General features: G+C 37.7%; 1 pseudogene; it reads left to right on the forward strand.

The window, feature by feature from the left end:
* Positions 1 to 15216: 15216 nt before the first annotated feature.
* Positions 15217 to 23636, forward strand: LOC141547304 (14-3-3 protein zeta/delta-like; annotated as a pseudogene).
* The last annotated feature ends 1087 nt before the right edge of the window (positions 23637 to 24723 follow it).

Consider the following 24723-nt stretch of genomic DNA (forward strand, 5'->3'; position numbering starts at 1 on the left):
ATGGATGTTTAATGAAATAGAGGACTTTCAAACATTCCTAATAAAAAGACCAGAGCTGAATAGAAAATTTGACTTTTAAATGCAAGACTCAGGAGAAGTATAAAAAGACAAACAGGAAAAAGAAATCCTAAGGGATTCAATAAGATGAAATTGTTCACATTCCTACATGAGAAGATGATACTTGTAACTCTTTAGAACTTTATTATTAGGGCAGTTAGAAGCAGAATATACAGACAGAGGACCCAGGTATAAATTAACTATGTTGGACTATTAAATATAAAATTAATTAAATTAAGAGGTGAGAAAGAGAGATCCACTGGGAAGAAGGAGGAAGAAAGAGGTAGAATGAGGTAAATTATCTCATATAAAAGAGGCTTAAAAGAACTATAGTGGAAGGAAAGATGGGGGAAGGGTGGCAGACAATGCTTGAACTTCACTGTCATTGGAGTTGGCTCAAAGTAGTAATAACATAATACCCATATACACTCAGCTGGGTATAGAAATTTATCTTACCCTACAGGGAAGTAGGAGGAAAAGGGAATAAGAGAAGGATGAGGGGATGATAGAAGGGAAGGCAGATTAGGGAAGTCGGTGGTCAGAAGCAAAGCATTTTGGAGAAGTTACACCAAAAAATGGGAAAGGGGGAGAAAGAGAGAGAGAGAGAGAGAGAGAGAGAGAGAGAGAGAGAGAGAGAGAGAGAGAGAGAGAGAGAGAGAGAGAGAGAGAGAGAGAGAGGGAGAGAGGGAGAGAGGGAGAGAGGGAGACAGAGAGAGACAGAGAGACAGAGAGACAGAGACAGAGACAGACAGAGACACAGAGACACAGAGACACAGAGAGACACAGAGAGAGACACAAGAGGCAGACAGAGACAGATACCCACACACAGACACACACAAAGAGAGAGTACAGACACAGAAAGAAACACATACAGTGGGAGATAGCGAGACAGAGAGAAGGAAGAAGAGAGAGAGAGAGAGATAAAGAGAGAGAGACAGAGAGAGAGAGACAGAGAGAGAGAGACAGAGAGAGAGAGAGACAGAGAGACAGAGACAGAGACAGAGAGACAGCGAGACAGAGAGACAGAGACAGAGACAGAGAGAGAGACAGAGAGACAGAGAGAGACAGAGACAGAGACAGAGAGAGAGAGAGTGAGGAAGGGAGGGAAGAAGGAAGGGAGAGAAGAAGGGAGGAAGGAATGGGGAAAACAGCTAAGGAAACAAAGACTTAAACACTGAACAGTTTTTGACCAGGGGAAAGAAGGGTCATTGGTTTCCCTTGCTCTTTTAGGCATAAGGAAACTAATGAATAAAACATCAGATAATTAAACTAAGAATCAAGGACTTTGAGCTAAATTTTGTTTCAAAGCTTTTTAGTTTCAGTTACTTGGTATGTCTCACCCAACTTCCTTTCTGCTTCTTAGTCTCTGCCTAATTTCTTTGGTTCCCAGTCTACACTGGTCTACTTCAGCCAAATATAAAGTCCCAGAGGGATATACCACTCTGACCCCCTCATGCAAGGATGGATAGACAAAATGGATTCCAATATTCCGTCCAATTTTTAGCATTCTCTTCCCACAAAATTTTCCCATCATATGTGGAATAATTAAACTAATTATGCTACATGAAGGTAATAGAATATTATCATTGGGATAATGGCTTGCATGCCAGGCCTGGAGCTGGGAAGATCTAAATTTAGATCTGACCTCAAATACTTGCTAGATGAGTGACCCTGGACAAGAGGCTTAACCTCTGTTTGCCTCAATTTCTTCTTCTGTAAAATGGAAATAATAATAGTATCTATCTCCTAGGGTTATTATGAGAATCAAATGAGATAACAATTGCACAGTACCTTACACATAGTAAGCCCTATAGAAATATTATCTATAATTATTATTGTTATTATCATATCTTAAGAAACAACAAAGTCCATAAAAATGAACATTGTCATTTTATTAATCAAGCCTGACCCTGGAAAAGAGTTGGAAAATACACACTATCCTTCACCCCTTTTATTCTAGAAGTGGATAACAATGAGTGTGGAATATTATTCAACATCATTAGCACTAAGGAACTTTGAGTAGAAACTGTTTGTCTGTGAACAGACTTTTGAATCTCATTTTCCCATATAATATTGAGTGGTGAGTAAGGGATAGTAGGAGTGGGGAGAGAGGAGGTTTGAAATTTGTATCTTATATTTTTATATTACTGTCATTTCTATATACATCACTCTCCTGCCCAGTGAGCCCTTCTTTGCCAAAAAGGTTATTTTTTTTTAAATGAAGAGCGATAAAAATAACCACCTTATGGTACCAAAGCCCTTTGCAATTGTAAAAGAAAAAGTGTCTCAAAATCCATAGACAGAATTTGTCTAGTACTCTGACCCTATTTTCTTCTTTTCATAATTATTGTGACTCAACAACATTTCTGTCATCTCAGATCTATCATCCAGGTTATCAAGCTTAATATCTTTCTTCCTGGGAATCATTGTATGAAATTATTTAAATGACTTCTAATTACTCTGACCATATTATTTTCACACTCAAATAGTATGAGTAATCCATGAAAGACAGTGACCTTTATTTAGACTCTGGGAAAATAAAAATGTCTGTGACACAAATAAAGGCATTAGGGGAAAAAATATTTACTAAATGGAAGAGACTTTTTCTCGATCTATTGTAGTCTTAACCCTGGCAACTTTTTTTTTAATTTGAAGGGAAAGAAAAATTTTTGGTAATGCAAATTCCTATTTGATGACAAATCAAGGTAGAAATATGACAGGCAGAGTTGAAAAAGGTAGCTGTTTCCTCATCTAAAGTCCTTCTGAAATTTGAAATTCTGTGAGGATTAGAAGTCCTTTGTGCAGAGAGTTAGCATAAAGTCTGACAGTTTGAATGATCAATAGATCACCAACCCAGCTCAGACCTTGAACCAGATAATCATGGTCTTCAGATGAACAATTATAATCAAAAGAAAATGTTGACAGTGTAACAAGTGACAAATTGGACTCTTCCTTCTCAAGGTCTCAAATTTCTCTTCTGTAAAGTGAATGGATTACATCTCTGAGTCTATGCCCCAAGGAAATTAAACACAGAAATAAGGCCCCACATATCTATCTATCTATCTATCTATCTACACACACACATGTATATATATATATATATATGTGTGTGTGTGTGTGTATACATATAATATTATCTGTATATTCCAACATATTCCTAACAGCCCTTATATTTTTTTTCTTTTGATTATAATTGTTCATCTGAAGGTCATGATCCAAGAAGCCATTCTGCTTCTCATTCCCAGTGTTTCATATAACCCCAGCACTCCTGGAAATAGAGTCCAAAAGTCTTTAGGAACATTGGAACAAATCCTTCCAAAAGGTATTTCCTAATAGAAGTTAAATTTGTTGACAGCAAACAAGGACTGCTTAGAGGAATATAAGGTACTTATAGGATCATAGATCTCAGAACCATCTAGTCCAACCGCTTTGTTTTACAAGGTTTGCAAGGAGATAAGATGACTTGTCCAAGATCATACAAGCTGTAAATGGCAGAACAGGATTCAATCTACAAGACAATCTCATTCCAATCTAACTTTCAATTCAATATACATTTATTAAGAGCACATGAGCTGCTGGTCATTGTGCCAAGCACTGAAGATATGATGAATAAGAAGAAAGATAATCCCTGCCTTCTATGAGTTTGCATTCTAAAGGAATTCTGAGGAAGGAGTCAAATTAAGAAGCATTTATTAAGTGCTTACTATATGATAGCTAAGGATGGCTAGGTGGTGCAATGGATAGAGCACTGCCCCTGGAGTGAAGAAAACTCATCTTCCTGAGTTCAGACACTTAATTAGCTGTGTGATTCTGAGCAGGTCACTTAACCCTGTTTGCCTCAGTTTTCTCATCTGTAAAATAAACTGGAGAAGAAAATGACAACCTGCTCCAGTATCTCTGCCAAGAAAACCCCAAATGGGATGAGGAAGAATCAGACAAGACTGAAAATGACTGAACAACCACATATGTCCCAGCCACTTTTCTAAGCATGAGGATACACAGAAAGACAAAAGAGTCTCTGACAGCCTCAGTTTTGATTGGAAAAAACAATGTAAAAACAACTATATACAGGGGCAGCTAGGTGGCGCAGTGGATAGAGCACCAGCCCTGAATTCAGGAGGACCCGAGTTCAAATTTGATCTCAGACACTTAACACATCCTAGCTGTGTGACCCTGGGCAAGTCACTTAACCCCAGCCTCAGGGGGGAAAAAAATAAATAATTAAATTAAATTTAAAAATATATACTTAAAAAAACCAACTATATACAAACAAAACTTAGGCAAGATAAATTGAAATTACTCTATAGAGAGAAGGCACTAGCATTAAAGGAGATCAGGAAAGGTTTCTTGCAGAAAATGGGATTTTAGTTGAAACTTGAAGAAAATCAGGGAGCTGAGTAAAGGATATAAAGAGAAAGAATTCTTTTTCATGCTGACAAGAATGAACCTGTTCAACACTGTAACTAATGAGCAGCTCCAGGAACAAAATTTTGAACCCTAAATTGGGTCATTGTAAGATCTAGGACTGGGACTATCTATATGACCTTAAGCAATTCACTTCTGTGGGCTTCAGTTTCCACATCTGTAAAGTTGATGAAGTGAACTGGATAATATTCCAAGATCTTCCATATCTAAATCTATGATTTGGGATCAAAGCAGGACTGAAGGAATAGGGTCTCCTTCAAGACTATCTTCAAAATCTGAAAAATCCATAAAAGACTCTAGGGCTCTATCAGCCTTGAAAAATCATGTAGTTTTGATCAGGGTAGCCTATTTTAGGGAGATGAAGAGGAAAGTGATATAAAATTCTTATATTTCACATGAAGTATAATATAAAACATTCTAAGATATATCAGTGTCTGGAAAAGACAGCTTTTGAAAATGAGTGTGATTATCTTTTCCATGGCACCATTGTCTCCTATTGTTATTTGATGAAGCAAGGGAGATAGGATTTCCTCTGTTCATCTGAAGTATAATATGTAATATTAGTTGGAAATTTAGCCCATAGTGAGGAAGAGATAAAGGATGAGAAAATCCCAGAACTAAAATATTGTCGTGAGGGCCATAATTTTAGGAAAACTGAGAAAAGCATTCATAAATCACAATGGTCAGAAAGAAAATCTTCATTCTGTTCAAATTTGTGCACGTCTCATATGCTAAGATCTTAGACCAGCCCAGGGCCATTTGGTTTTTTATTTCCCTTCTGATGCTTCTGTGATCCCACATTCTGTGCATTGAGCTTTCCCAAAACAAAACGCTTCACTGGCTATTTATTGGGTACTATGTATCATTAGATATAGAATACAGTCGCTTGGCACATCAGGAAAGGAGGAACTGAAGGCTGCTGAGGTGCGAAAACTCTCTGGGAAGAGATTAGAATTTTTAAACACAGTCAGACCCTGCCTCTCCCATATTCCTCAAGAGTGATGGTCCATTAAGAAGTACACTGATTGTAGAAGGAATGGGTGTGGAATTTCAGAGGTATAGGAACCTCTCTCTACTAATACAACTTAGCATCTTTCCTCAACTTAGAATCTCAGAGAGTTGTCTGAAGTACTGATAGAGGATAAATAAATAGAGGAAAGAGAAACAAAAGAAAGAAAAGAAAGAAAAGAAAAGAAAAGAAAGAAAGAAAGAAAGAAAGAAAGAAAGAAAGAAAGAAAGAAAGAAAGAAAGAAAGAAAGAAAGAAAGAAAGAAAGAAAGAAAGAAAGAAAGAAAGAAAGAAAGAAAGAAAGAAAGAAAGAAAGAAAGAAAGAAAGAAAGAAAGAAAGAAAGAAAGAAAGAAAGAAAGAAAGAAAGAAAGAAAGAATTAGATGGATGGATAGATGGATGGATGGGTGGATGGATGGATGAATGAAGCAGTAGAGTTAAACTGAAACCAGAGTCGCATAGCCAATATGTGTCAGGTAGGACTTGATCCCAGGTCATCCTGTCTTTTAAGATAGTTTTCTATCCTTTCATACTTACTGAACATGGCTTGCAACATTAACTTTTATGACCTCATTCATCAACAATCCATGTCAAAATAAACAGGAATAACTCAGCTAGCCAAAAAATGAAAAGTAAAATAGCTCAATTGAGCAGTTTTTATCCACCTAATTTGTGAAGAGACTAGAAGTTTATAATAGCACAGAGACTGGCATATATAGGAAACTAGAACTCTGTTTTCCTGTCTCAATCTCCCCCTGCAGAGGACAGCATTCAAAAGTTTGTGATAAGTGAAGAAGGATCAGAGAAACTTCCTAAGACCTGAAAGACAAATCACCCTAGATACCTAGTTTCCTATTAACTCTAGGCAAGTGCTCAAACTCTTAAGCATTTTATGAGAATCATGGTAAAGAAAACTCAATTTTTTCTTATGTTCTAGATTTGTTTCCTGAATTTGGTCAAAGAAAAACAAAAAGTATTGTCTCTTTCTCCATACATAGCTCCATTTCTCACTTTCATCAATTTTATTCTCATTCTTTCCTTGTTTTACATTGCACCTGACCACACCAGTGATGTCACAGCTGTTCACAACAATGATGCTGCAGCCTCTCCACACCAATAATCTAATAGTATCTCCATTGGCCTGTGTGTGCTCCTCATTTTTAATCCTTCAGTGCCTATAGCATCCCATAATTCTAAGTCATACAACAATGCTGGTAGAACATGAGTTTTTTTTCTGAGTTATTAAGGGAACTTTGCAATTTCTTGAAGGCAATCTAATCTCTCTCCTCCTGCTTAATTATGGATCCAACATTTTGTCCATTTGTACTATCTATCCAAGATACAGATAAGTAAATAAAGAAATAGACACAAATAAAGAAAGAGAGAGACAAAATAGACAGATAGATATGTTATATAAGTGGCCCACAGAAGAACATACCATAAGCATTCATCATCTACTGGTTTTTTTCTGGATTGGCTAAATCCTTTTGAATGGTTCTAGATCTTTTCCAAAAGACTGTGTGGTAAGTGTGATGTTATCCACAAAAAGGAGCATCTAGAGAACTTAATCATCCAAGGGGATATATAATATTTATATATTTGCATGAATATATGTATGCATACATATATAATAAACATGTGTGTGTTTGTATGTCTGTATATGCATTGCTTAAGTGGAGAAATTTTCACGCCAAACACTATGTATGCATTGTGTGTATATGTATATGCACATCCATCATACTTAATACATTTATACATGCATATCCAATTCCCGGATGAACAGGGACTGAACAGTATAACAAATACAAAGTTGTCAAGCAGGGTCAAGCAGCCCTGGGGCCAAGGAACTGTGATTTATACCGACTATGTTCTTGGGCAAGTAACAGCCTCTCCGGTCCTAGACAACTCTCTAAGACTGTTTTCAGAGAAAATGCAGACCTGCATTGGTAGAAGGAATCACTTCCATTGAAATCAGAGGCCAGTTTAGCCATTAGATATTGATATTTATATAGATATAAACACATAGCTTAATGTGAGCCTCACAGAGCCCTGTGAAGGAGGTATTATGGATATAATTATCTGCAAATGAGGAAAATGATGGGCTGAGTGACTCTAAGGCAGATTGTTAATCAGTCGCTCAAAGGTTGCCGGCTCATAACCGTAAATGGGCCACAGTAAAATGTGTTAGTGGTATCAACAAAATCATACATGGTCACAGAATTAGTAAGTATTGGGGGCAGGATTCAGAGCCAAGTCTTTCAGATTCCAAATCTCATTCTATAATCTATCCACCAGGCTACTTCCCTACCCAGACATAAGGAGACATGTCCACTAGGACCCCTTGTGAGCTTCTCATTATCTTCCTCTTGCCAACTTCCACCATAGACCACCTGCCATTGAATGCAAAATAGTGTTGTCCTATTTCTCATAGACAAAGTGCTGAAGTTTCTGGCAAAGTGATTCTACTGACCTTCTTGGAAGTGAGGAAACAGGGGTTAATCTCTGCTCCAGATTTGTTTTATCCACCCTTGTTCCCAAACCAGAAGAACACTCTATTTGCTAATTTTTTCATATTCCCTCCAACCAGGGTTTGATGATGAATATTTTAATAACCAGTTTATGGCAGGGTGGATGGAGGAAGAAAATGTACATACAGAATGATTTTCACTTTTGTGACTTGGTTTTGGAACACTTGAAAAGTCAGAAACTCCAAATAATACCACATGACTTCCAAATAGTTTTTCTTTTTTTCCCTAACTTAAAACAAAAAATAGTCAATCCTATAATCATGCATAAATGTCACATAGCTGGAAAACTAACAAATAGCTATCAAGATAGAAAGAAAAACTTTTTCCATCAAGTCATAAAGGGAAAGTATTTCTACTCTTTGATTAGAGATACTTTTCATCACCAGCAACAATTATGCATTATTGAATGCCATCAATACTGCCCTGAGAATTCTGGGAATTCCCATTGAAAAGGAGATCCTTATCCAATACTTAACGTGCAACAAGAAAATTGGATTTACACACATATATCATATCTAGGTTATACTGTAACACATGTAAAATGTATAAGATTGCCTGTCATCTAAGGGAGGGAGTAGAGGGAGGGAGGGAAAAATCTGGAAAAAATGAATAAAGGGATAATGTTATAAAAAAAAATTACTCATGCATATATACTGTCAAAATGTATAATTATAAAATTAGTAAAAAAAGAAAAAGAAAAGGAGATCCTTGTCACTAAGCAAGTGGTCACTAAAACCAGAATATCTGGTTTTAAATGTTTATGAATCTTAAAGGAATACATAGACCCCTCTTTAACCTAACCATCTATGATTGAATTCACCCAAGTCATTTTTTTCAAAAAGAAATGACAGAAAAGAAGTTAAAACAAGATTTTCTGACTTACAGTAGGTCAAGCATCTGTACTCAATGTGACAGCCTGATATTATAAGAAAGATGTGGATATCTGTAAAGAGAGAACAAAAAATTAACAATCACCTAAGGAATTTTCAAGTGTGCAAAAATTTCCATTTGAGTAAAGGATTATTCTTTACAAATTTTGCCACATTGCATTTTCCCCCCACAAGTCCTCTGCTCTTCCTGATTTTCTTATTACTTTTGAGGGCATCTTCATCCTCTGTCAGTCACCCAGTGAGCAACCCTCATTCTCTCTACCTCTACCCCCATCCTATCTATTGCCAAGATTAGTTTATTCGCCCTTCCTAATATCTCTTTCCCTTTTTTCTTTCCTCATCTCTAATCCTGTCTGCATTCTCTTATCAACTTATACCTGGACTATTGTAACATCTGCTGGTGGTTCTCCTTGCCTCAAGTCTCTCCCCACTCTAGCTGACCCTCCACTTAGCTAGCAAAGTGATCTTCCCAAAGCAACTGCTCAAAAGTTTCTTGCTGGAGAGTGGAAGGGAAAATTGCATCTTTACTGAGTAGTTTATGATATAATAATAAGACTTCTTAACCAAGTCTTTCTACAAGGATTTCTGCAGCTTTTGTGCCCTGCTGCTAGCACTTGTAATGGGCAACTGTGGTTTTTATGCCAATGTTTGCTTCAAGAGAAAAAACTACTCTATGAGAATGAAATCTATCTAAGCTCTCTGTAAGGACTCAGGTCTTTGCAAACAATTCTCATTCTGTTTTTTCAGCTCCTTAAGTGCTTTGAAAATATTATTACAGGCAAAGAGGTAATTAGTAATATCTTCTTTGGGTTATACAGGGTCTTCTGAAAACCTTAAAAGAAATGTTAAGTTCTAATAGCTTAGGCTCAAATAGAATCAAATGAAATAATATTATTAAAGTACTTAGCATGGTGCCCGTGTTTCCTAAATACCTGTTTCCTCTTTCCGCTTCTCCCATGCCCACTTAATTCTGCACTAGGACCTTGCATTATGTCTCTGGATGAAACCCATCTTCTATTCCTGTAATTCTACTCCATTCAACAAATATTAAGAGACTACTCTGCACAAGGCACTGTGCTAAGTTCTGGGCTGGAGACAGGATAACCAATGTCCTCAAAGAACTTACGAACTTTCTGTTGGGAGAATAGAACATATCCATGACCAAGCCTAGTTCAGCTAAGAGTGGTCTGGTGAATAGAGCACAGGCTTTGGAATCAGATGATCTAAAATTCTGCCCAAAGAGAATACTACCTGCATGACTAGTTAAGTGACAAGACAGTTAAATTCTGTCTGCCTCAGTTTCCTCATGAGTCAAATGACTCAAATTACCTACCTTCCAGGGCATTTGTAAAACTCAAATGTGTTAGTTTTGGTGAAGAGTTTTGAAAACCTTAAAGTTCCAAACAAAAGTGAGCTACTAGTATTATTTATTGGGAGAAAATTGGGATAAAGGGAAGAACGAACAAATGGCAAGGAAGAGGTAAAAGAAGGAAAAGCTTTGTACAAGAGATGTTCCTTGAGTTGAGCCATAAAGGAAGGAAGACAAAGATTCTGAGGAAAAATACAGGGAAGCGAGAGAGAAAATATCAACTCTGGGGAGCAGCTAGTGGCATAGTTTGGCTGAAAGTACACTTCCATGAAAGAGAATAATATGAAAGAAGGCTAGAAGCATAGGCTAGATTTAGATTGTGGGGGCTCAAAGTTCTGAGCCTGGAAGTTTGCATTTTATTCTATTAGCAATGGCAGCTACTGAAGTTTGTGAGGAGGGGAGTAGCATTGTTCAACCTGTTACTTTAGGAAGATCATTTTTGGCAGCTGAGTGGAAAATGGATTGCAGAGATGAAATAGGGGCCTGGTCTAGGGTGATGGCTGCATGAGCAGAGAAAAAGGAATAGATGCCAGAGATCAAGTGGATATGGACACAACTTAGCACCACATTTGATGGGAAGAATGAGGCAGAAAGAAAAATCAAAGATTCTTGGGAATGTAATGAACTTGATACATTGGAAAAGTATGTATGCCCTCAATCAAAATAGGGAAAATTGGAAGAGGCCAGGTTTATTTTTTAACTTTTATTTTTAGTTCCACATTCTCTCTCTTCTTCCACCCTTTCCTTCTACTCATTGAGAAAGCCGAAAATATATAAATAGTCATACAAAGCATATTTCCATATTAGCCATGATCAGGGGAAGGAAAGTAAAAAAAAAAGAAGAAGAAAATCTGTTTTAATGTGCTCTTTGAGTACATGAATTCTCTATTCAAGTTGGATAGTATTTCATGTCATTAATTTTCTGGAGTTGTGGTGGATCATATATTATACTAAATCTTTCACCACTGATTTTCCTTACAATATTGTTGTTACTGTATAGACTGTTCTGCTTCTGCTCTCTTCACTCTGAATCAGTTCTGAAATCATCCCCTTCATCATTTTTATAGCACAGTAGTATTCCATCACATTCATGTACAATAATACGTTACTTTCAATTTCTGCTACGCCTCAATTTCCTTACCACCAAAAAAAGCCAAGAGGCCAGGTTTCAAGAAGAAAATTATGTTTTAGCAATTTTTATCTTTATGTCTGTTTCTCTAATAACAACTTAATTAAAGAGAAATAGAAACAGAGAAAGAAAATAAAGAGAGAGAGGAAATATGAAAGGAAAGCAGGAAGGCAGGAAGGAAGGAAGGAAGGAAGGAAGGAAGGAAGGAAGGAAGGAAGGAAGGAAGGAAGGAAGGAAGGAAGGAAGGAAGGAAGGAAGGAAGGAAGGAAGGAAGGAAGGAAGGGAAGGAGGGAGGGAGGAAGGAAGGAAAATTATAGTGGCTAGTGGGTAGGACAATACTGGACCTAGAGTCAGCAAGACCTGAATTCAAATGTAGCCTCAAAATTTAGCAGCTGGGTGAACCTAGGCAAGTCACTTAAATTCTATTTGCCCCAGTAGTAAAATGGAGATAATAATAATCCCAATTCTCAGGGTTATTGTGAAGCTAAAATGAAATATTTTTAAAGCGCTTAACAAGCCTTAATGTATAGTATAAATGCTAAACATTATTAGTTAGTGCACTCCTTTCTGGTATCTACCAATCATCAATTGCTAATCTTGTCCATTTTGGCATCTTCTCTTTCCAAAGGCCAAATGAGCCATTCCAGCAAACTGGATCCTAACAGTCTTCTCCCTTATGGAATCTGTTTTTCTCATGACCTCATCCTGTCACCAAATCCCCTTGTGCTGCTGTAGTTACCAGCATCCTCTATAACAATGAAGTGGGAAGAATGTTGTATTCCCAGGGTCCCTGTGTCATTTTCTGTGCTTCGGAAGAGAAAATGCTATGCATTCCCATGGTGCATCAGAGGAGGAGAATCTGAAGAACGAATGGTGCAGATGGAGCCTTGCTCGGCTGGATGGCTTGCTTGTCTTGGATCTTGCCAACATACTACTCCCAGTGGGCCAGCAGGACTTGTGCACATCTGTTTTTTTTCCAGTCTCACTGACATGTATGACATTCTTTGCTTCTGATACATCACCCCTGTTTGACCTCTCTTCCCCATCATGTATCTGGCTCCACTCAGTTACTGAATTACCTTCATACCTCTCCTTTCAAACAATTCATTCTCTGTACACTTATAAATCTATAGGAATTTTCTAGTTTCAATTTGTATGGGCAATGAGTCCTGAGGTAGCATGAAAAAAGGAAGGAAGGAAGGAAGGAAGGAAGGAAGGAAGGAAGGAAGGAAGGAAGGAAGGAAGGAAGGAAGGAAGGAAGGAAGGAAGGAAGGAAGGAAGGAAGGAAGGAAGGAAGGAAGGAAGGAAGGAAGGAAGGAAGGAAGGAAGGAAGGAAGGGAGGGAGGGAGGGAGGGAGGGAGGGAGGGAGGGAGGGAGGGAGGGAGGGAGGGAGGGAGGGAGGGAGGGGAAGAGAAGGAGGGGAAGAGAAGGAGGGGAAGAGAAGGAGGAAGGGAGAGGGGAGGGAGGGAAGGAGGGAAGGAAGGCTCGAGGGGGAGAAAATGGGGGAATTAAAGAGATATATAAATTTCAATAAAAGCATTCTTGTAGAAGAAGTAAAAGGGACTAGAATAATCTTTAATCAGTTTTCCTCCTTCTCTAGAGTAGATGGGGCTTTGGAAACTGTCTCCCTGGAAACATGGGTAAATAATATGGGCAGCTTCCATGTATTTCTCCAGGATACTCTGTCACATACAATTTTCATCTCTTGGAGTAAGACAGTATCCTGTCAGAAATTCCCCTCTTAGGTTGTAGGAATTTGTGTGAGTGTGTGTGTATGGGTATCTGTATACATGTGTGTATATGTGAAAGAGAGCGAGAACGAGAAAAGAGAGAAAGAGGAAAGAAGAGAAGAGAGAGAGAAAGAGAGAGAGACAGAGAGAGAGAGACAGACAGAGACAGAGAGAGAGACAGAGACAAAGAGAGACAGAGACAGAGAGAGACAGAGACAGAGAGACAGAGAGAAGGAGACAAAGAGAAAGAGAAAGAGAGAGACAGAGAAAGAGAGAGAGAAAGAGAGAAAGAGAGAAGAGAGCGAGAGAGAGAAAGAGAGAGAGAGAGAAAGAGAGAGAGAGAGAAGGAGGGAGGAAGGAAGGGAGGGAGAGAGGTTGAGTGCACCATTCTGAAGAGGAAAAAAATAATGGTTGGGGAAAAAACTGAATCAGATGGTTCCCCATGCCCAGCAAACCAGTTCAAACAGTTTGTTCTGAGTGTGGGAGAAGAGAGAATGACAATATGGCCCTGAACAGAGAGAAAGAGGGAGGGATTGGGGGAGGGAGAGGTAAGCAGTGTACAGTTAACTACCTCAGGATGTACTGTTCATTCCCAAGTCATGTATTTGAAATTCAGGTGATGACTGCCTAGTGTTTTAAAAATTTGGGGCTACTGAGAGTTAGAATTAGGCAAACTCTGAAAGACAAAGTAAAAATGTAAATCAAGAAATCTAAGCTTATGCAGCTCATTTCTACATGCCATTTCATGATGGAAATAGCTATTAGAGTATTTGCTTTTATGTAAATGTCTATATGTGTAACATATATGTACATATATTATGTGTGTCTGTCTATATAATGTATGTTCATGTATTATATATACATGTGTACATATTGTACATATGCCTGGGCCTACATAAGTACATACATATATATGTACATAGACAGCAAATACTTGAGTACTTTCTGGGGCAGGTGTGATAAGAATGAGTGTCATCCCTCTGACAAGCATGGATATATGATTCCAGAAGTTGTTTACAGTGGAACACTGTATGATAATGAGAGGGGAGTTCAAAAAACTAGCAAAGTGACACAGAAGTAGTGAACATCAAATAACACGAGAAGTTAAAACACAGTCACTCCCCAGGAGCACACAGACTTGCACAAAAATCTCAAACCCCTCGGTGTGTCTGACTCGCTCTTCTCCTTTCTCCTCCTCTCCCCCTCCAAAGTCACCCCAGGCTTTGGGGCATCTCCAGCCCTTCTTAGTTGTGTCAGTTTCCCTGCTTGTAGTGTGGGTGATGGGGAATAGATCCTCATGGGAAGAGCAGAGGAAGTGCTAAAACTAAGAAAGTGTATATGGGACAGTGACTAGAATTAGCTACATAGATGACAATAGAAGTAATTCAATTCAAAAGAGCATAGATTTCAAATTGGAAGGGACCTCAGAAATCATTTACTCATAGAATAACAGATGTATAGTGTAAGGGAGCACAGAGGCCATTGTCTTCATTTTCCAGATGAGGAAACTGAGGCACAAGGAATTAAATGACTTCTCTGAGGTCACACAGCTAGCCAATGCTGAGGTGGGATTTGAACCCAGACCTTTTGTCTTGTTAGGAGCCTGGTCCCTCTCATTTCACAAATAAGGAAATGAAAGCCCAAAGAAGTCATGATTTCTTCAAGGTCACAATTCAATAAAGCAAACATTTATTCAGCGCCTGCTTTGTGGAAGACATTGTGCTAAACACTGATAAGACAACTGCTCTCCCATGTTCTCCATGTCAAGAAATATCTTATCCCTTCAGTGAGCTGAAGATACAAACACACTTACCCGGGACTTTGCTCATCTCAAGAGTCACACAGCCCGCCTCGAGAGCTGCTGTGTAACTTAAGAGGTTCCATCAGCTGATTTCAAGAAGATGCAGAGGAGAGAAAGATGAAAGAATGCAATGTGACCCCCGGGGGGCCCGGCCCTGCCCATCAAAAAAGGCATAGAGGTCTCGGATAAGCTCACCCCCCTTTCCAGCCTCACTCAAGTATGGGGCTGACAAATAAACACAGCGGCATCACAGGGAAAGAATTACATGGGGACCCGAACAGATGCATGCCATGCTGCGGCTGTCAAGGTTACAACTACGTCCTGGTTCCTGGCAACGGGATCCTGAGGGATTAGCCAGTCAGACACTCCCCACGGGGAGGATCAGCTATCCTCTGGAGGGCTAATCAATATATTAATTTCCCTAGATAGAGATAGAACCAGCAGCCCTCAAGAAGAAAGAACTGTTCCTCTACTGCGGGGGCCTCCTTCGTTTGATTGTGTCATATCTATGTTAAGAAAAAGCTTAAGATAAAACCCAAAAGGACCTCCTCCTTCATACAAACGCCGTAAAAGCAACTCAAGACTTTTGGGCACCCTTATTTCTGCAGAAAGTGATGCCATCAGCAAATCATAGTTCCAGTCTTTGTTGGTGTTTCTCAGATTACCGTATTTTGAATGAGGGAGTTTCTTGACAGCTGGCGGGACTAATGGGCCTATCACTTGCAAGGCCATCCATGACCCTTGTGCAGCATCTGTAATCGCAGCTATTGTTCATAAGGAACTTGATTCTCTCTGGTAATGAAAGAGAAAACCAGGGCTTGATAGGTGAAGCTCAGGGTGACTTTGCCAAGAGAGAAGGGTTCTGGGAGTTCCTTGGCTAGGCAGCCAAGGTCAGGGGCCTGGTCTGGGAAAGCTAGGCACATTGCTGCTGCATCAGGGCTTCTGACACAGTCCGAAGGGATTTTCCCTAACTTTAAAATCGATCCATGGATCAATGGATACCAAGAAAAAGAGACATTTCTCTCCACAGGTAGATCATAGCCATAGGGAGCACAAAATAATTCTTCCTGGTTTTCTCTGAGTAGATAGTGTAGGGTAGGGGGAAAAAAGGGACAGGAGTCATGCAAATACAAAATTTCCTCACTCTGTGGCTGGAGAGAGATGATGCTTGTGCTGCAGTCTAGCTTAATCTGCCTTATTTCCTTATTAACATGAGGGAATATTACTTGGTAGGACTGGCTCTAGGATTCATTCTCCCAGCCCCCACATCATTGGCTGGTCAGGACCCTTAGAGGACAGCTACTTTTACTACTTCTCCTTGCAGGTTCAAGGGGTAACCCTGAAGTAGTTGAGATCTCCAATACAATCAAGTCTGAGCTCCATCTGGTATGTTCCCACACATACACCTCAATATTGATAAACCACTTACCATCTCCCTAGTATTAATTAACCAATTAAACATCAATTAGCTTCTACAGAAAAATATTTACCAAGAAGGTACAGCAAGAACCAAGTACAAAGACATCCCCCTTGATCTGAAGATGTACTTTCTTCTCTGAATACTCACTCAGCCTCTAGGAAGCCTCTAGGAATTTATAAAGCATTCTTATCCCCATAAGAAAATAGGAGGAAAAGATACTTATTGGCCCTGAAAGTCCTTTACTTTTACCATTCACTGGAGCACTGGTCCAAGTCAGGAAGTCTCATCAAAATCAGCCACTGCTCTTACTGGTCCTAGTTAGTGAAGAAACATTTGAAATCACGTCTAACTTTTTAAAGCTTACAAGGATGGTCCATTCTGTTTCTGATAACCCAGATCAGGAAAGAATTAGCACAAATAGGCAGAAGAAAGCAGAAGAAAAAACAGCACCATACATTTGTAGCCACAAAGCAGCCTCAGAAACTATTGCTACTACCACTAAACACTGGCCAATCCCCCATTATACTTTCAATAAAGCAGTTTTCCCCCTTAAACCTCTTAGCCTATAAACACTTTGATTGATGGATCTGATGGCAGTTAAAGGGAAAAAAAAAACAAGTTGGACACCTGCAATCAAACAGGCTGAACAAATTCTCATAATCTAGACTACTATGGGGAGTTCTCCTGCTAGGCTAGAAGGAAACCATTATTCTCTGCCCCATCTACAAAGAGACAGAAAAATAACAGTTCTATAAAAGAGTTCTGGGAGATATAAAGTTACTATATCCGTTTCAGGGATCTTGTTTTTAATAACAACAGCTAATGTTTAAATACCATTTTAAGGTGTACAAATATTTTCTCATCCTCCCAATAACTTTGGAAGACAAACATTAATAATATTATCATCCCTATTTTATATGGGGGAAATGAAGTAGATAAAAATTAAGTGACTCCCACACAGTTAATAGATTTCTGAAGATTTCTCTGAATTTAGTCTTTCTGATTCTATATTCAATGCACCACCTAGGCTAATTTTAATTTCTACTTGCCCTCTAAACAATTTATTTTAAGCTTTAGGCTATACAAATTTGCTTTGAGACCAATATATTATTCTAATTAAATATTTTATTTTCCCCCAATAACATGTAAAAGTGACTTTTAATATTCATTTTTAAATGTTTTTTTTTTAATTCCAAATTTTCTCCCTCATTTTCTGCCCTCTTCCTTCCCCTAGAAAGTAAGCAATTTCATATAGGTTATACAGGTACTGTCATCCAAAACAGATCTCCATGTTAGACATGTTGTAAAGAAAAACCAAGACAACCCTTCACCAAATAAAGTAAAGAAAAAGTATACTTTGATCTCCATTCAGACCCCATCAGCTCTTTCTCTCAAGATAAATAACATTTTTCACCAAAAGTCTTTCAGAATTGTTTTAGATCATTGCATTTCTGAGAATAGCCAAGTCAATCACAGTTGTTCCTCATACAATATTGCTTTTACTATGTACAGTATTATCTTGCTTCTCCTCATTTCACTTTGCATCTGTCTTTCCAGGTTTTCCTGAGAGCATCCTACTAATCATTCCTTATAGTACAATAGTATTCCACCGCAATCACACACAACTTTTTCAGTCATTCACCAATTGATAGAGATTCCTTCAATTTCTAATTCTTTACTACCTAAATATTTTTGCGTATATGGTCCTTTTCTTTTTTTGTTTTTTTTTATCTCTTTGGGAGATTTTCTCACATACCCTCCAATATTTGTCATTTTCTTTTTCTAGCATATTAGCCAATCTGATAAATTGAGGTGATATCTTAGAGTTGTTGTAATTTGCATTTCTCTAATCAATAGTGATTTAAAGCATTTTTCATGACTACAGATAGCTTTGATTAGTTCTTCTGAAAACTGCTTATTCATATCCTTTGACCATTTATCAATTGAGAAATGAAGGTCAATATATTATTTTAAAATGGGAAGTATCTATTCAAAAATATATAGAATTAACTGCTCTATTTGGAGAGGGGAAGGTGAGAAACTGGATAGGGATGAAGGAAACTTAGTATCAAGGAAGGTTGGCTCCTTCTTGAAGATTTACTGTCTTAGAGTATTGCCTAGGGCAGTGATTCTCAAAGTGTGGTCCAGAGAATCCTAGAGGGTCTCTGAAACCTTTTCATAAGGTCTACAAATTTAAAATTAGTTTTTATTTCCTAATATGGTGAATATTCATAATTATAACCCATATAAAAACTCTTTGGACAGATCCTCAATAATTTTTAATAGTATTTGAGAATCATGGCCTAAAGCACTGAGATTGAGTTCTTCAGTGGTCAGGCAGACAGAAGTGAGTCAGAGATGTGATCCCAACCAACTGGAAACAACCTATATATTTGAAAATTAGGAAACTTCTCCATAATTTATGTTCTACTTATAGCACCAAATATCATAGCACCATTAAAAATTATAAGCATATAAATAATAAATAATAAACATATAAATAATAAGCATATCTACAAAAGGTGATAAAAAATGAAATCAACAGAACCAAAATTACTTTGACTACAATTATATTTTTTTAAAAAGTAGATGTAATGGGGAAAGATGGGAGGACTGACCAGGTCAGCCCTTCATCAGCTAGATGTCTCACATTGAACTCAATGAGATTACATGATGTGCCAGATTATTGGGATATAAATCCATCCTTTGTAACCTCACAGAATGTGAACTCAGTACTATTCCCCTGGGACACAGATAAGAGAAATACAATGTACTTCATCCTGTTTCCACATGCTTATTGTTAGTATCACTGTTGTCTCATTATTCTCATCTTTTAAAAATGAAGATCAGATATAAATTGCTTGGGGACAAGTTATTATTATTATGGAATTAGTCTTTTCTATTTAACATCCTGGAAATTATTACATAAGTGGATAAAGTTACTGCTTTTTGTATTGAATAAATCTTGATATATACCTGATCAGAAACATGGCAGATCAGTTCCTTTTTGTGGTTGTTATTGCTTGTCCTTCATTTTCAAAGAGGACCAAAGATGGGTGATTTCTTGACTTATCCATGAATTGGATTTAAGTGAGGTAGGATTTAATAAAGTCACCCTTCTCACTTTTTTTCCTGAGCCAAAAGTCCAGTGGCAAAGCAAAATCAAGATGACTGGTGATGGCCCAGGATGCAGGGGATGACCTTGGCCACCAAGCTCTAATCACTGTACAGCACTTGCTTCAGCTGCTTCCATGGTCTTTGGAACAAATTGTTCTCAAATACCCATCCTGCTGAGGAAAGCCTTCACATGCAGGGACTAGACATCTCCCTAACTCAACAATAGTTTTGAGGACTGTTGATTACAATCTTTAACCCGGTTTAGCCCATTTTCCAGGTGCTGCCACTGAACATGTTATAGCTTCTTGGAACCACAGGTGATAATTGTATGAGTCAAATAGACACTAAGGAGGATGAGCATCCTCACACTAGGAGGATGTAAAAAAATTACGTGCCAGAGAAAATAAAACCAGGACAAACTAAAATCCTTATAACTTAACTCCAGAGAATTTTTGTTCTTAAAGGACTCACTCAGCACTCTTCCTCTACTAATCTTCATTCATGCATGGCAAGGGTACATTGACTCTCAGGCTAGTGCCTAGATCCCATCATCCCCCCATCACCACTATCACCACCACTCAGGACATGTACTGGCACTTTCCTGACTTGTCCCCCTCCTGCTCTGCTTCTACCCAACAACATTGGGGGCAGGGGATATTCTGATTAGAAAATGATTCTGCCAAAAAATGAATAAAAAATGAATGAATGGCAAAAAGCATTTATTACACTTTGCTATGTACAAAATACTATGCTAGAGCTGGGAATATAAACAGAAAGGTTAGTCAGTCCCTTTTCTCAAGAAATTCATGTTTTGTAAAATAGAAATAATAATACCTCCATAACAGCATTATTGTGTGTGGACTAAAGATCATATGCATACACATCTGTATCACAAACTTAAAACCATTTAAAGATGGATTTAAAGATGATTTATTCTTTTTTAATAGTATTTTCCCCAGTTATATGTCAAGAAAATTTTTAGTATTCATTTTTACAAGATTTTGAATTCCAAATTTTTCTCTTTGCCTCCCTCCCATTTCCTCTTTTGAAGATGACATTATGAAAAGGGATATTATAAATATTTTTGCACATTAGATCCTTTTTCCTTTTTTACAATCTCTTTGGAACACAGAAACCAAAAGATTTGGTTTCCTTTTGGGCCTCATTCCAAATTATTCTCCAGAATGGTTAGATCAGTTCACAACTCCACTAACAATTCATTAGTGTCCCACTTTTCCCACATCTTCTCCAGTCAGCATTTAACTGTTGAAATATTTTTTTTTCTTTTTTTTCTGAGGCTGGGGTTAAGTGACTTGCCCAGGGTCACACAGCTAGGAAGTGTTTAGTGTCTGAGACCACATTTGAACTCGGGTCCTCCTGAATTCAGGGCTGGTGCTCTATCCACTTCGTCACCTAGTGGCCCCTTATTGATCTATTTTTATTGGCTAGCTGGCACAGTGAAAACAATGCTGAACATGCAGTCAAGAAGCCCTGAATTCAAATCAGAACTCAGACACTTGCTTGACCCTATGACCATGAGTCACTTTAAAAAAAAATCATTGTCAGTGCCAATCAGTTGGAAAATGACTGAATAAGTTATAGTACATGAATATTATAGAATATTATTGTTCTATAAGAAATGACCAACAGGATGAATACAGAGAGGCCTGGAGAGTCTTACATGAACTGGTACTGAGTGAAATGAGCAGGACCAGGAGATCATTGTACATGGCAACAATATTATATAATATAATAATATTACATTATATTCTGATGAACATGACTTTTTTCCAACAATGAGATGATTGAGGCCAGTTCCAATGATCTTGTGACGAAGAGAGCCATCTACACCTGGAGAGAAGACTATGGGAGGTGAGTGTGGATCACAACATACCATTTTCATTCTTTTTGTTGCTTTTTGCTTGCATTTTGTTTTCTTTCTCATTTTTTTCCTTTTTGATTTGATTTTTCTTATGCAGCAAGATAACTATAAATATGTATACATATATTGGATTTAGCATATATTTGGATCCAACATATGTTGGATTACTTGCCATCTAGGGAGGGAGTGGAGGGGAGGAGGGGAAAATTTAGAACACAAGGTTTTACAAGGGTCAATATTGAAAAATTATCCATCGATATGTTTTGAAAATAAAAAACTTTAATAAAAATAAATAAAAATAAAAATCATTGTCAGCTTCATTTCCCCCATCTGTAAAACTAATATAAAAATAGTACCTCTCAAGGTTCTTATGAGGATCAAATGAAATAATATTTGGAAGGGACTTTGCAAACCTTAAAGTGCTAGATAAATGATGGCTATTTATTATTATTATTAAAAACAGTGTGATTTCCCTACTATAAAATCATCCATCATTGACTTAGAGCTGGAAAAAATCATAGAGGCCATCTAATCCAATCCTTACATTTTACTGATGAGGAGGGTTGATACAAGTCAGCCCATTCTGTTCAATCCAATTCTGTGCCCACTACAGTATTCATCTAAAATATATTTCCTGATGGACCAGCTCTGTAGGTTGTACATGCAACAGCATATCATATTCTGAAGAATGGATATTGTTCATCCACTGGATACTTGCTATGTGGATAGTTAGGCCAAAGTTTCAAATGATTTTGAATCTCTTTAGTGCACGGGATAGTATCCCGGGGCTTTCTGCAACCAGCACAATGTTGTCAGCAAACAAGAACAACTAGAACACTTCTGTCAGTTTCTTAGTACAATTCCAAATTTCTTTCCACAACTGTTGGACTAATTCAAAGCTCTACCAAAAATGTAGTTCTGTGCCTGTTTATTCATAGCCCCTACAGCATTATTGCCATTTTTTGTCATCTTTGTCAACTCATTTGATGCGAAGTATACTCAACAGGATTTTGCAAATAAACTGTCCTTTGCCCTGATTTCTGGTTCAGAAAAGTTGATCATGATCAGAGCTCTCAGGGATAAGCACTAGTTTGAACTCTGCCCTTTCATCCTCTGTTGGGCAGATCAAGCAAGCAGAGGAGGTAAGAAGTCAAAAATAATTCCAGTCAGAAGACAGGGAGAATCATCATGATCCAATACAGGATGAAATACCTGACCTTTAGGCAAGCCTATCCTCTAAATCAAAGCTTAATTTCTTTATATGTTTCAATATCATTGGTTTCCTTTATAATCCTGTCTTTTGTTTTATGCATTTAAAAACATAATTCAGAAAAGGACTTGCCAGACCATCCAAGGAGTAAGACATACATTAGGTTGAGAATCCCTGCTCTAAAGAGTGGGTTTTCAAAAATATATACTTGGTGCCCTTTTGCTTGTCAAGATGTTCTTGATCTTCCAGGCCTCAAAAATACCCAGGCCCAACCAAAGAAAGAGACAGTTTTCCTTTGGTAAAATAAGATGAGGTAGGGAAAGGAAAAGGGGAAAAGGAAGATGGAATAATAAAATAAGAGAAAGGGAGAATAGAAGAAGGTAGGAGCAGGAACTAGCTTATAGCCTTCAAAATCAGCAATGGCAGCCCTGCCTCTGCCCAAAGACTGCTAAACACCCCACTGCCATTGTGAATTGATCCAACCATTCTGGAGAGCATAGTTATTCAATGAAAAAAGAAACCTTTTTTCTGTTACAAAAATGTCATAGGGACTAGAAAGTCATCTTGAGGATTGTTGCAAATATTAAGTTCAAGTATTCAAATTTCAAGTATTGAGTATGGGAAGTTCTGAGAAAAAATAGCAGATGACCAGAGAATACAGAAATAAAATTGAGATCAAACTAGGAAATATGCGCAATGATGTACTGTCTCTATCGGAAACACTTTTGTTCCTAATGTTTCACAAGCAGAAAGCAAAGTTTTCTATTTCAAAATGAAAGAAAATCACTACTGTTGTTTGCCTGAGGTTACTACTGGTGATGACAAGAAAGGAATAGTGGATCAGTACAACAAAGATATCAAGAAATTGAAATCAGCAAAAAGGAGATGCAACCAATGCATCCTATAGGATTCAGTCTGGCCTGTGTTCAATTATGAGATCTTGAACTCTCCAAAGAAACTCTGCTCTCTTGCAAAGACAGTTTTTGATAAAGTCATTGCTGAACTTGATCAATTAAGTGAAGAATTATACAAAGACAGCACACTATCAGATAGCAGACATCCAAGAAGATGAAGCTGAAGGTGGAAGAGTGAATTAAACAACCTTCCAACTTTTGTCTGCTTCATTCCAACATTTACACAGTAGACCATTTGTCATCCATGCTGTTCCACAAATAGTTTTTGTTTATAATTTATATTTATGTTACTTCTATTTGGATTTCTATATTTCACAATATTGGAGGAGTAGAGCCAGTTAACATTTAAGGAGTTGTCTGTTTTCATTCAAGGTGGACAATATGGAGATAAGGAATTTTTATACAAATTTAACATGTTTGGCATAGTACTTTTGGTATACTGTGATATCACAAGGCCAGGGTTAAAATATCTTCCGTGTCTAAGCAAAGAAAACTGCTTACATATTGACCTGTCATGAATGTATAAAGGGATAATAGGTTCCAGCCACAGGTGTAGTTGTTGTAGGTACTTCAGGCTTGGAGAACTCATGGCTGTGTTAGAAACAGATGCCCCATAGATATTACATGTCATTCCATGTTTATCTATGGAATATACAGTCTCAGCATACACACCTTTATGATTGCAGCTGCAAAAGTGCTCCTTAAGACAAAGTTTAACCCAGTCAATTTATTTTGGAGGAGGGCAGAAATGGTTCTCATTCCATCATTTGTAAAGTTACCTGCTTTTTGCTTTCGTTATTTTTGCTGAACTCATTTTATTTTCATTTAAATGCTTTCGGCAATCTCAGTATAAGTAAAGATGCAGTAAAAATAAATTTCTTGATATTCATAAAGTCATGATTTATCAAGCACAACAATAAAACAAAACTAACATGCATGTGCTGTAAAAAAAGTTAACAAGGAAATAATTTAAGATGATAGTTAACTTTGTTTTATTGTTATGAGCATGTGTATTAAGTTGGTGAAAGTAGAATAAAAGTTTTATGAATGGACTTTTCAACTGTAGCTCTGTAGCTTGTTATGTAAATCAGAGCTTTAGTTCTGAACTTCTCTAAAAGAAATTGTACATTTTGGAATTTTACTTCCCAGGACAGCTAGGTGGCGCAGTGATAGAGCACCAGCCCTGAAGTAAGGAAGACCTGAGTTCAAATACTTCCTAGCTGTGTGATCTAGGGCAAATCACTC

Source organism: Sminthopsis crassicaudata, chromosome 6 (assembly GCF_048593235.1).
Source record: "Sminthopsis crassicaudata isolate SCR6 chromosome 6, ASM4859323v1, whole genome shotgun sequence".
Classification (NCBI taxonomy): Eukaryota; Metazoa; Chordata; class Mammalia; order Dasyuromorphia; family Dasyuridae; genus Sminthopsis; species Sminthopsis crassicaudata.